We start from the raw sequence: 14353 nt of genomic DNA, 5'->3' as shown, positions 1-14353 counted from the left end.
TCAGGGATTTTTGCGATTCCTCTCTGTAGGCTTCTACTTGTTCTCTAAGGGAGTTCTTCACGTCTTTCTTGAAGTCCTCCAGCATCATGATCAAATATGATTTTGAAAGTAGATCCTGCTTTTCTGGTGTGTTTGGATATTCCATGTTTGTTTTGGTGGGAGAATTGGGCTCCGATGATGGCATGTAGTCTTGGTTTCTATTGCTTGAGTTCCTGCGCTTGCCTCTCGCCATCAGATTATCTCTAGTGTTACTTTGTTCTGCTATTTCTGACAGTGGCTAGACTGTCCTATAAGCCTGTGTGTCAGGAGTGCTGTAGACCTGTTTTCCTCTCTTTCAGTCAGTTATGGGGACAGAGTGTTCTGCTTTCGGGCGTGTAGTTTTTTCCTCTCTACAGGTCTTCAGCTGTTCCTGTGGGCCTGTGTCTTGAGTTCACCAGGCAGCTTTCTTGCAGCAGAAATGTTGGTCTTACCTGTGGTCCTGAGGCTCAAGTTTGCTCGTGGGGTGCTGCTCTCGGGCTCTCTGTGGCGGCAGCAACCAGGAAGATCTGTGCTGCCCCTTCCGGGAGCTTCAGTGCATCAGGGTTCCAGATGGCCTTTGGTGTTTTCCTCTGGTGTCCGAGATGTGTGTGCAGAGAGCAGTTTCTTCTGGTTTCCCAGGCTTGTCTGCCTCTCTGAAGGTTTAGCTCTCCCTCCCACGGGATTTGGGTGCAGAGAACTGTTTATCCGGTCTGTTTCCTTCAGGTTCCAGCGGTGTCTCAGGCAGGGGTCCTGCCGCTCCTGGGCCCTCCCCCACGGGAGCCCAGAGGCCTTATACAGATTCCTCTTGGGCCAGGGATGTGGGCAGGGGTGGGCAGTGTTGGTGGTCTCTTCCGCTCTGCAGCCTCAGGAGTGCCCACCTGACCAGGCGGTTGGGTCTCTCTCTCACGGGGTCTGGGCGCTCGTGACTTTTAGTATAATAAAGTCTACACAAGCTCTTTGTACCTTGTCAGTCCCCACACAGATTTCAAGTTGTTATTCTGTTCCTGACTTGTCTGTGGTCCTGTACATTTTAGTTTCTTGAGGAGAAGTCCCTCTAGCTCATTCTGTAAGTGGTGACATTTTTGAAACTTATATTCTCACTCATCAAACGCCTTAAAATGTGGACACACCAGGAATGGCAGAAAAAGAAGAACCTATCTGCTAATTCAAGACTCTTTTCTCTAAGGCTCCATGCAAGTGCAATGTAAAGCTTTCTCTTTGCTGGGTTTGTATAATTCAAGAGGGAAAAGAGCTGTAAATTTACAATGCATAAAACCATAGGCACAATATGCCTTGCTTCAGTAATTGTTCAAATAACAATATCTAATCTTCATCCATACCTCTCCGCACATTCACTAGTAATTTCAGAGACCAGATTTTTGCAAAATGTCACTGGATCAAAGATCCATGTCAAATCCAGTCACACTTCTGTGCTCATTTCTTCATCACGTTTTATCACTGTTTGTCTTAATTTATTTGCACTGCTAAAACTAAGTGTTATAATCCTAATGGCTTATAAACAGCACAAATTGATTGTATGCAGCTCTAGGGACTGGAAAGTCCCAAATAAAGATACTGTCAAATTTGATGTTTAAAGAGGGTCTGTTTTCTGGTTCATAAATGACTTTCTTCCTCTAGCCTCACTCTGGTAGAAAAGAAAAGCAACTATCTTGGATCTTTTAAAAGGAAAGGAATTAAATTCTCTCCACAAGGATGGAATCAATTTGCACCCTGTGCTGGCTAGGTTTTTGTCAACTTTACACAAGTTAGGGTCATCAGAGAGGAGGGAGCCCCTGTGAAAATGTTTCCATAAGATTAAGCTATAGTAAAACCTGGATGACATTTTATTAATTAGTCATTCATGTGGGAGGGCCTAGTCCAGTGTGGGTGGTGCCACCCCTGGGCAGGTGATCCTAGGTTGTGTAATAAAGTAGACTGAGCAAGTCATGAGGAGCAAGCCTCCAAGGCTTCTGCATCAGCTCCTGTACCCAGGTTCCTTCCCTGTTTGAGTTCCTGCCTTGACCTCCTTCAGTGATACACTGTGATGTAGAAGTGTAAGAGAAGAAACACTTTCCTCTCCAACTTGCTTCTGATTATGGTGTTTTATTGCAGTAATGGAAACCTTAGCCAGGACACACCCCAACTCCATTTCAAAAAACTACCTTATTTAGGGTTGTATGAATGAGGAGTAGACATACTTATTAACACTATTTAAAATTATCTTTTTATATTTCATTATTCACTGCAATCTCACAAATGTCTAGAATGTCTGGGTCAAAATGGAAATATAATATTTAATAGTTTTGGAATGAATGAATGAATATATTCCCAAATACTAGAGGTAATAGTCATAGGCAATAATAATAGGGCCATTCACTGAATTCAAAGTGATAGAATAGTGTGGACAGAAGGGGGCTGGCAGGCTGATTACTTGGGAGTCAGTGGGAGTTTTGGCAGCATATCCTTGCATGTACCCATCAAGACATTACTGTCTGGAGTCACCAGTGGTACTGTCAAGAATTTTCAAGACCAGCATCTTCAGAGATCCAGAACAGCACAAGTTCTGGCAATGGGCATGGAGCATGATGCCTACAGTGGGGAGGAGGGTGGCTGAGAAGAAGCAGGGATGCTGAAACATCCACATTAATTGATCTTATACAAAGGACTTACAGTGGTCTTTTTCTCACTGGGTGGCCTGAGGATCAGTTCTTATTCAAAAGATGGAAGAAATCTTAAAATGCAACTGACCAAGTCTCTCCCCATTGACCAACTTTCTCTAGACCTCTGACATTTATTAAAAATTTAACGGTGTATACGTTAGACTCAGAGCTAAGTAATTTACCCACATCATTTCATTTCATCTTTATGACAGTTTTTCCCACTGCATTCTTTGTGTGTGTGTGTGTGTGTGTGTGTGTGTGTGTGTGTGTATCGAAAGTGAGGCTTATAGAATTGACCTAACATTCCCAGGTAGAAAGTGATAGAAACAGGACTGGACATCACTCCATTTGACTCAGGCCTCAGTTTACTTAAAACCTCCCATTGATATAATGCACGAGTCATACGCTTTTGACATTGGTTGTTTAGGAGCATGTAATAAAAATGCTGGCATGTTTCAGGGTTCTGTCTTCAGCCCATTTCACTATTTTTTTGTTTTGTTTTTCTTAACTAACCAGTTACGAGGAGGCTATTTGTCTCAGTCATTTCCTTTGTGCTAACCTGCCCATCAGCTATTTCTAAGCTTCACATTATATAGCCAGCCATCTGCTGACACCTTTACTTGACTTTCATAGAGATAGTACAACTCAAATGGCCATGACTGTTCCCTGCTCCATTTAAAACAGTGGCCTCATCCAGCCAGTGGGAAATCCATTAACTATTCCTAAAGTGCTCTCTTCCTTCCTTAAATATCTTCTTCTAGAGTCCATATTTTGGACTTCTAGAGTCCATATTTTGGACTTCTTCTAGAGCATATTTTGCTTATCACAATACATACCCCAGGTTATTTTTTTGTTGTTGTACCTGTCTTGCTTTCTAACTGGTTTCTTTATGTCTGTGGTGAGCATTCACTAACCTACCATCGTTTGTTATGTTAAAAATCAATAATGAAGTGAAATGTGATTCTGTAATACCCTGTTCTTCTACCTTGAATATTTATAGTCTATCAGCCCATGGTAGATATTTTACTACTTTTTTTGAGAGATTATCTATAGATCTCTTTCCTTTATTTTACTTGGCATGGGTTCCTTAATTCGTTGGGGATTTTCTTTTGTTTTATTTTCTTCAGTTTCACAATCTAAAACATAAAACATCTCACATATACTGTCTCACTCCTCACAACTCCTTGACAGGAGGAAAGAATTATCCCTGTCATGGCAAAGTAATGACCTTGGCTCACATAAGTTGGTACATTGTGCAAATTCATAGAACCAGGGAATGCTGTGCTATGTCTGGGTCCTGGGCTCTCCCTCCATTATTGCTCTGTTCTATAATATCACTCTCTGTAGGTAGGTGCTTTCACCATTCCAATGCATCATAACCCCTTATCAGCATATAGCACCCTCTGGCTCAGTCTAGTTAGGACAAGTATTCAATCAGAGGCTGGCAGGGGCAGAAACAGAGGCTACGATAAAGAGGAGTCTATTGGCTGGAAATATTCTCATTTCGGAGACAGCAAGTGAGCTTCACTGAGTAAAGGAGCTTTTCCATTTCCTGATCATTTTCCTGGCCAAGTGGAGGTCATGACCTTAGCTTCTCTTATGACTCTCTCTGTGGCTTTGTCTGACTGCGAAGCATGAAGGCAGAAACCAGCCTAGCTCTTCTTCCTCTGTGCCTCTAATATACAGCACAGAGATGACCTGTCAGTAGTGATCTATTAACATTGTAGATATCAATGCTGAGGACTTTAGAGATCTAAGGGAACTTAGCAAGCAATTTCCTGTCCCAGGGGTTCCCAGTCCTCATTCTCCTTGTGATGGAGGCACAGAAGAGAGGTGTGTAATACATCATCCATGTTTTCCAACGCACTTTCATGCATTGCTTATTCACTCTTCATTATTCAGTAGCTGTTATTATCATCGCCAATCTCATAGTAAGTAAATTGAAGCTTAGAGAGATTAGAGGGCTCGACCTTTCCTTTGAAACTGGAATTGGTTAGGAATTAGTGTTAGAGACAAATTGGAGCATAAGCAGTCAGATTCCAGATTCTGAAGTACACTTAGCCAACCCTACTCGTCTCCCTATCCAACTTGCCTCTGCTTCTCACGAAAAGGAGACAGATTGTAAGGAGACTGTGAATGGGGAGATAACCAGGAGCCTGCAGTGATCCGTGAGGTGAATGCAAGAAGCTTTGTGGGGGAAGCTTTTCAATACTTTCTAGTCAGATGGAGAGAGCTACTTATGGGGGGCGGGGGAGAGAGAGAGAGAGAGAGAGAGAGAGGAGAGAGAGGAGGAGGAGGAGAGGGAGGGCAGGGGGAGGGGGAGAGAGAGTTATCTCCAGGGACATGATCTTGCATAATGGGAGAGAAGAAACCAGTCCTGTCTATACTGATATGAGAGCACTGGCCATTCATATCGAGTTCGCCTTCTGAGAGGAAAAGGTACAATGCCCTCCTAAAACTCTTCTTTCTTCCATTCCCAAACGAAGGTCAGCAGGAGACAAGACACATCAGAGATGCTAATGAGAGAAAACCCTGATGACTGCAGAAGCAATTTAAAGATTTGCTAGGATTTGTCAAGGCCCCTGTGGCTGTGTTTTCTACTTGCAATTCCTCCTCAGCAATCTGGATGAGAAGATAAATAGAATTTTTAAAAGTCCAACATCCAGGCACTTTTGAATGTAGGGAAAGCAGAACCTGGGAGGTTTAAAATATTAATCATGTATCCAGGCTTGCCAGAGGAAAAAAAAAGGCTGGAGTTTTGCAGGTATAACACAGGGAGAAAAAAAATCCCCTCCAGGAATGTGTGGTGCAGAGTTGGATTTTATGCCCCTGTGCACTAGACTCAGAGAGAAAGCTTGATTTATCCCCAACATGGAGCTGGATCCCACGGCTGCTTCTTTAAAAAGGAGGTAACGGCCACTCGCTTACTTCCTTCAGGACACAAGTAGATCTGATTAGTTTCTCACCACACAACCTAGAAGGTTCTGATTTGGTTATAATATTGGTCCAGAGATGATGATGAAAGGCATCAGGTAAGGTAGCTTTGGAAATAAAGCATGAGGATACCTAGGTAGAGATTTAGTGGCTAATATCCATGTCTTCAGCCTGCAGTTTAGTGGGGACGTCACTGGAGCACTGTCATAATGATTCCATATTGTGTCTCCTCTGAGCATGATTGCTCCAGGAAGCAGTCTGGGAAACCAATATTTTGGTTACCTAAGAGTCCCTAGTTTCATCCACTGAAGATTTCAGAGGCCCCCTTCTTAGTCATGCCAGTCCTGTTATCATTAGCCTGCTTTTCTCATCCTCTTTAAGATAGACATCATGAACAAGTTTGCTTTGCAAATTGGTATACTTTGTTCCTTGTGTTTGTCTGCTAATGATTTGCTAAATATAAAGAAAGCTCTTGGAATCTTTATTGAATTAAAACTTTTTAAAATGATGGGAATGATGAGAATTCCAACAATGGGGAAGTAATTAAGGGTCCAGAGTTTAGAATTTGTTTAATTATTGGTCTTAGTAATCTTTCTAGAAAGTTCCCAGTAGCCTTTATTTCTGAATCTGTGAGCTAGAGCTGTGTCTCGGTGGTAGAATAATTGTCTAACATATGCTAGATCCTAGGACTAATCTATAGGACTGCAAAACAAAATGGAAGCTTTGAAAACCTACACATTCTTCTACCTTTCCCCTAAGGCATATACTTTAGTAAAAAAGTTGACAACACTGGCTTCTTTTATGATTGAGACTGTGTCCTATACATGTCAAACATTCTATGAACTTGTCAGGATGTCAACAGAAAGTGACTCTCAGAAAAGGACCATTCTTAAGACTATTAGAACTAAACTCTTTCCTAGAACAGTGAATGGTCAAGACTGAGAGAGACCAACAAACTTTGGAAGCATACTAACCTTCCAGTAAAATTAGGATCCCTTTAAGTACCTTTTTAATATTGATTAATTTTGTAGTTTGACAAGTGTGTGTGTGTGTGTGTGTGTGTGTGTGTGTGTGTGTGTGTGTTTCAGTTGCTATTTCCCCCTTATGATATCTTATCTCCCTCCCATTTCCTCTCAGGCCTTCCTTTTGTCTTTCTCTAATTTATGAATTCTGGCTTTAGTTTGTCAGCCATTTTGTTTTACTAGGGCCATTAGTGTGATTAGTGGATTGGAAGTATCCTTTGGAGGCTAGTAGGGTCATTAGCAGATATACAACAGAAAACAATGACTTCCTCATTCATTGAGTCTACCAATAGCAAAAGTAGGTCAGCAAGGAGGGGTTCCACTCCCCAGTTACCTCCTCCATTCTTGCCTGTCTATGGAGTTATTATTTTGTAAGTTCATGATATCTATGCCTTGCCCAGATGACATGGTGGAGCCCACCTTTTTATTTCCTTGTTCTAACATTCTTATATCTCTGCCATCTTCTGCTGTGTTCCTTGACACTCTCTCTCTCTCTCTCTCTCTCTCTCTTCTTTTTCAATATATTCTGCCATTACTGGAATCTGTGTTCCTTGGACTCTGATTCTAAGAACTAATGTGACTGTTTTTATGTATAAAGATACTATGTCTTTGTTAAGGTTTCACTGTTAAGGAGACACCATAACCAAGGCAACACTTATAAAGGCCGATATTTAACTGGAGGCTGGCTTAAAGTTTTAGAGGTTTAGACCATTATCATCATTGTGGGAAGCAAGATAGTATTTAGGCAAGCATGGTGAGGAAGCTGAAATTTCTACATTGTGATTCAAAGGTAATTCTTACTGGGTAGATGCTGAGCATAGAAGACTACAGTGTCCACTCCTATAGTGAAACACTTCCTCTAACAAGGCCAAAACTGTGGTCAAGCATTCAGACACATGAATCTTTCAGGGTTAAACCTGTTCAAACTGCCACATACTACTCCCTGGCTCCATAGGCTTATAGCCATAAAATAATGCGAAATGCATTTAATCCAACTCCAAAAATCTTCATAGTCTATCACAGTCTCAACAATGTTTAAAAGTCCAATGTTCAAAGTTTCTTCTGTGAATCATGTAATCTCTTAACCATAACCCCTTATGAAATTAAAATAAAAAAGCAGCCCACATACTTCCAACACCACAGGATATACATTACCATTGCAAAAACATCTTAGTGAGAAAAACTGCACCAATGCAAGACCAAAAACCAGTTGGGAAACTCCAAATTCTGCATCTCCATGTCTGGTGTCCAGCTCCTTTTAGCTTGTTTGTCTGCAGCACAATTCTTCCTCTTGGGCTGGTTCCACTCCCTGTTAGCAGTTTTTCTTGGCAGGCATTCCATGGCTCTGGCATCTCTAGTATCTTGGGGTCTCCAAGGCAACTTCAGTTCCACAGATTCTTGTTCCAGTGTCTGAGCTCCTTCAAAGGGATTGGGTCAGGTCTGCAGCTCTGTCCTCTGTAGCACTCTAGGTACTGGCTGACTGCACTCTACTTCTGCTGCTGTTCTTGGTGGTCATCCCCTGGTAATGGCATCTCCAATATTTTGGGATTTTCTGCTGCAGTTCTGCTGCACTTTCACCAATAGCCTCCCATAGGCTTTCTTCATTGTTCCAAGCCTCAACAACAACTTCTTCTTCTTTTTTTCTTTAGCCATATCCAGTTTATTTTGATGCGAATAAAGCACAAGCAAAAATTGAACCAAGGTATTATTAATAGAGCAGAGGGTTCATTATCATAAAGCAGAAACAGGTGACAAATTGGAATCCCTTCCTGCTCCCTCACAATGACATTTTGTTACCATGATCAAACTTTGAAGAGCAGTATGTTCTTCTTCCTATTCAATATATATTTTCTCTAAATGTGAAGCCTCAGCTTCTTTGCATGACTTCTATTCTGGGCCTTCAACTGCCACTGAGGTTACAGCACCATCAATGGCCTTTTCTGGCCTCTCACAGTGCCTAGCCTCAGCTGCCCTCCATGATCATTTCAAAACTAGTGCCATCTGCGTATTTCTTACACATTGTAAAGTACAACCTCCACAGGAGGTCTAGCTCTAGAACACAGCTTCTTTGTATGCATTGACTTTTCAGAAGATTTCAGCTCAATGATTCTGGTCTCTTAATCACTGCTAATTTCTTAGGTCAAGCTAAACAACATCAATTGTTCTAGTAACCCCTTCTATTCTTGACTCTAAAGCCAGAGTCATGTGGCCAAAGCTGCCAAATAATACTGCTTGTCGGGCTGGAACATGGCTCCCTTGTTTTATTATATCCTCACCAGTTTTCTGGTTTTGATGTTTTCCTTTACTGTATAAGCTTGACTGTTCTGGAACTTGTGCTTTAGACTGACTTGAAACTTAGAGATTTACATGCCTATCTCCTGAGTGCTGGAATCTATCATCACGCCCGGACTTTCCTTAGTTCCTTTCCACAAGATTTTTATAGGCATGGTCACTACACCTCAAGATCAGGATCAAAACCCTGTGTCTTCTAACCTCGATATTTGAATCACAGGTGTTCCTTCCATGTCTGGATTGCAGTTCATTCCAAATATAGTCAAGCTGACAACTGAGAATAACCTCCATAATCTATATCTTCTCAATTTAACACATCATATCTCCTTATGTCGAAATGAAAAAAATAACCAGGTCATAATAATGCCTAACATGATATAACTATCCCTTGTTCAACTGCAATGCATAAACAATAAGCTTAGCTGGGTGGGATCTTGCCCTGAGGTCACCACTCTCTTAATTATATTTAATATCCTTGAACACAGGATTTAGTTTCATTCTACTTCCTAGTGCCCCTTTAATCTTTGAATTTTCCATTTTGTATTTTTCCTCTCTAAGCTCGTTATGCTTGATCTAAATTCTCTTCATAAGAGTAAACAACCAGAGAGACTCTAAACTATGCTGTTTTGAGATTTCCTTTGCCAAGGAAATTAATCTAAATCTCTTCACCTTAGCATCAGGCAGACTCTGGACAAGGGCAAAAAGCAGCCACATTTTTCCACCAAAATATCACAAGAATGATACTAAAATTCTTCTTCTCTGAAACATTTAGAGTCAGGCAATTACAATTTAAATCACCCCCAGCACCACTGTTTGACATGTTCCTAATAGTATGGCTCATTAAGCACTGTTCCACTGCTTTCCTAATGCAAAGTTCCCAACTCTACATTCTTCCAAAGAAAAACATCTTTAGGCCCATCACAGCAATACCCCACAGTCCAGATTTCAATAATCCTCCAAACAGAAACATGGTCATATCTATCACACATTACCCCAGCCCATGGTACCAACTTCTGTCTTATTTAGGGTTTTATTGCTGTGAAGAGATATCATCACCAAGGCAACTCTTATAAAGGAAACCATTTAATTGAAGCTGGCATACAGTTTCAGAGGTTTAGTCCATTATCATCATAGGAAGAAAAGTAGTTTATAGGCAGACATGGTGCTAGAGGAATTGAGATGAATTCTTCATCTGAAGGCAGCATAAGGAGACTGTCTCAACTGGCCAGACTTGAGCATACATATGAGACCTCAACGCCCCACCTCCATAGTGACATACTTTCTCTAACAAGGACACACCTCCTACAATAAGGCCACATCCCTTACTAGTGCCTCTTCCTATGGGCAAACAAATTCAAGTCATGAGTCTATGGGGGCAAAATCTATTCAAAACACCATATCCTGTAAGATTCTAGATGATAGTTAAATAAATAGTTTAGTGTTTCTTAACATTTCTCACGACTAGTTTCAAGTTTCTCCATCATGGTTTTCTCTGGCTCTTTGGCTTCAAATTCCTTTGTTTGCAATGCATATCCTTTTTTCTTAAAAAAATATTACCCTCCCTATTTGCTTCCTCTCTTACTTGAGAATGATAAGCTATGAGCAAGGCCTGGTTTCTGCTCACTTGAACTGCTGAAGTATTATACTCTTGAAGATTGGACTTCAAGCTACAGGCCTTGTGTGAGTATCCCCTTTTGAAATAATGAATGAGTTAAACTTTTGTTTAATCGCCAAGTGACGTCCCGACTTCCAAATGGTTTAATGTAGTGATAACATCTTTACACTTGTGGATTTTGATTTGTGATCTACTTCTCTGTGATCTACTAGCTGAGCAGTGGTAAATGCTTTTTAAAATGTTTTTTGACCTCATTTTGCTCACTTAAAAAGGCCATGATGATAACGGCCATGACGATATGTTACTTTTTTTATATTTTGGTTTTGTGTGTTGGAATGTTTGTGTGATGTGCCTTATATCTACCTCTTTCAGAATAGAAGCTCTACAAATAGAATAGCAAATGATTTTGGTAGGATATTTGTAGAAACCACACATACCTGCTTTAATTCTAAAGAAGAGATCATAGCAGACTGAGGGGTATCTGTAGAGTCTAGGCAGACGTTGATAAAATGGCTTCTTGGTGTTGGCTTTGTATGATTCAGGAGAAGACTAGATTGTCCATCAGCTGAGTAAGGGCAAAACAGGGATCTCAAATGTACCCGCACCAAGGAAAATAGATGTTCGTGTCTTCAGGAAGTTCCATTACCTCCGTGTGGATCTTTAGACTGTTAGCATAAAACTTGTTAAAATCTTGTGGCACCCATAAGGAAGGGGAGGGGGGAGGGGCATGTTTGCCCGGAAACCGGGAAAGGGAATAACACTCGAAATGTATATAAGAAATACTCAAGTTAATAAAAAAAAAAATATGGAAAAAAAAAAATCTTGTGGCACTTGAAAGGACCATGTCGTCATCTTTTGCACCAAATTTACAAAGCTCTGTCTTAGACTTTATTGAACAAGTGTACCTCTTCCAGTCACTCTTCTTCAAACTAAACTCCTTCAGAGGCACCAGGCTGTATATGGATTGCCCTTTTCTTTCTGAAGCTTTAGGGGAATCACAAGGACTCTACGTTATTCTACTCCTTATCCAAACTCTGGCTTCTCAAATTCTAGAATATCAGAATGCATACTTCCCCTCCTCCATATTCACGTTTCCCCCCATTAGATCTCTATTGTCATTAGAGAAGTCCCCTTGATTACCCAAGAGTCCCTAGGGTAATTAATAGAAGTTGATGATCAAAGAAACTTTATCCTACTCTCTTTGATTTAAAGAGTCACAGACATGTTGCTTCCAGCCCTGTCAGGGAAGTCAGGGAAGGTTTTTGGTACTGAACTAAACACAGACACAGACACAGACACACAGACACACACACACACAGACACACAGACACACACACACATAGAGACAGAGAGACAGAGAGAGACAGAGAAGTAGGAGATGGAAAGGAGGGGAAAGAGAATGGAGGGTCTGAGATATTCACAGACACACAGACACACACCAGAGGCGGGGGTGGGTGGGGAAAGAGAGAGAGAGAGAGAGAGAGAGAGAGAGAGAGAGAGAGAGAGAGAGAGAGAATAGATACATATACTATATTCATTCTTACATACGAACAAGGCATTTGTTTTGTATGTGGTCAATAGTGAGACATGCACGCAACACAGGGAGTCAGGAAGTTCAAGTCCATTCTCTGTTTTCTCTGTTTCCTAGCATAGCTACCTGGAAAGTCAAGTTATAACCAGATACTGTCTGGTAAGAATGAAATCAGAGTTGAGGGCATTTATTGGATTTGAAAGTGAATGTAGTGGTGTCATGGGATAGGCTCATATCTCCATCTTCCATTTGGGACACGTTTGCCAAATGGGAATGAAACAGGGTTATTGCTTTTCTTCCTCAAAGATCTATGATTTCATAAACCTCCATTGCTAAAAATCAAGGTCTCCTAAAATGAGAGTCTAGAAAAAAATAATTTAAAAGTTTCACTAAATGCATTTAAGAGATAGAGCGAATAAATATTCTAAAATGTATTCTCTTGCTTTACTCAGGCAGATTCATGGCTCTGAAACCCTGTTTGCATACTAAGTGCCTTCTGGATAGCTCTCTTGGTCACAAAAAATTGCTGCAGCACTGCAGTCTGCTGGGACTCAGAATTTCACCAGCTTTATGTTGTGCAGAGCCATCCTCTTGTTCAACATGTTTGTGTGTGTGTGTGTGTGTGTGTGTGTGTGTGTGTGTGCGCGTGTGTGTGTGTGTGACAGAGAGAGACATAGACAGAGAGACAGACAAAGAGAGAGAGACAGAGAGACAGAGGCAGAGAGACAGAGACAGAGAGACAGACAAAGAGAGAGAGAGAGAGAGAGAGAGAGAGAGAGAGAGAGAGAGAGAGAGAGAGAGAGAGAGAGAGGAGAAGCAGGCTGTCTACCTCCGGTTCTCTGTTGAACCATTTTTCAATGTGGTTGTCTGAGAACACTGAGTTAAAACTGCACAATGAAATGAGAGGAGTCATGCAAAATTTAGTAAATGAGAAGCTCATTTCTAGAGGGCAGCTATTGTAAAGGTAGTAAGAAGTTAGAGCTAAAGAGGTTTGTGTAGGAACTCTGGGGAAAGAAAATATCCTGGGCCTTCATGAAAGTTCCTGCAAAAACCATGGAGCTTGCCCTATGGTTGGCAAGGGCAACCATACATTCTGGCTTGTTGGGTAAATGATGTGACCTTAGACAGGGCTTGCTTTACTCATTCTCTCTGTCCTATCTTGTGTGTTTTACTGCTAATCATCTTCCTTCTGAGCAAAATAACATTTTCTCTAGATACCTCAATGTATTTCTTGAGATCCGCCCTCATCCTACAAAACTGGACTTTGCTCTGTTCCTGCCTGGGGGTTGGGGGTGAGGGGCTTTGCTTACCTTATTCCTGGGAAGACAATCTTTGTGCTTTTCCTTTTTCATGGGGAACACACCACGACTGCCTTCCTACAAGCCTATCAAAAATATAATCATGTACACAGTTGCTTTAGGGAACCCAGCCAACAACAATAACAAAGATTTAAAAAGAATGCTGTTTGGAATCCAGGTGTGTTGGGAGTGCTAAAATCAGAAGCCAGACTGAAAACACTCAGCGGTCTCAAAGAAAGAGTTAGAAATAAACACTGACGTCATCCTTTCTTTCCAAGGCATTGATGCAGTCCAGACGGATGATGGCCCAGCATTTTGGATTCATCTGCTTTTCTCATTAATTCTCCTCTCAATTCTGCTTTTATTATCTACAATGACAACAGACAGAGCTCTATCCCTAGGCAGCTTCTAAAGTCATCTAACTGTCATTAAAGCAATAAGGACTCATATCTTTCTGCACGGTAAACAAGTTAAACACCGTTAAACTGCTCTCTGGTATCTGAACTCTGTGATTTGAAAAGTTTCATGATTATTATGATTTCTAATGTGCTTTGCAAACCTACTATGTGCCAGCTGCAGCTAGCTATTTTATGTCTAGTATTTCTTTGGGTCTTTGCAACAATGTTATCAGGTTAAGGATCATTTGCCAATAAAGAGAAAGAAGCAGCTGAGTGGTCAAATTTGGCTTCTAATTAAAGTCTCTATAAGGGTAGCTGTTGAGTGTAATGAAGATCATCACAATGATACATTCCAAGCTCTGCCCATTGTTCTTCATGCTGCCTGTGGCTTTGTAGATCCACTATACACTTCAGTTATGTCCTCGATACTTAGTGTAACAACAGTGACCTTATTGCTAGGTATGATAGCAAAGACATTGAAGCTACTCTTGACTTGCCATGCAGACATTGACTAATCAGTCATTTGTTATTCCTGATAGTGCCCTGAGAAGCTCCCTGTGATTGGACTGGTGGGTGCTGAGGTCA

The 14353-nt window shown here is 41.1% G+C and overlaps 1 long non-coding RNA gene across 1 annotated transcript; it reads right to left on the bottom strand.

Moving 5' to 3' along the window:
* Positions 1 to 207: 207 nt before the first annotated feature.
* LOC102550275 (uncharacterized) lies at positions 208 to 13489 on the bottom strand. The gene is made up of 3 exons (XR_005493305.2): positions 13383 to 13489; positions 10979 to 11206; positions 208 to 8277 (listed from the first exon to the last, which is right to left on the bottom strand). It is a non-coding gene; the product is annotated as an uncharacterized LOC102550275 (long non-coding RNA).
* Positions 13490 to 14353: the final 864 nt, after the last annotated feature.

This window comes from Rattus norvegicus, chromosome 14, assembly GCF_036323735.1.
Source record: "Rattus norvegicus strain BN/NHsdMcwi chromosome 14, GRCr8, whole genome shotgun sequence".
NCBI lineage: Eukaryota > Metazoa > Chordata > Mammalia > Rodentia > Muridae > Rattus > Rattus norvegicus.
This window is presented reverse-complemented; position numbering and strand designations above follow the sequence as displayed.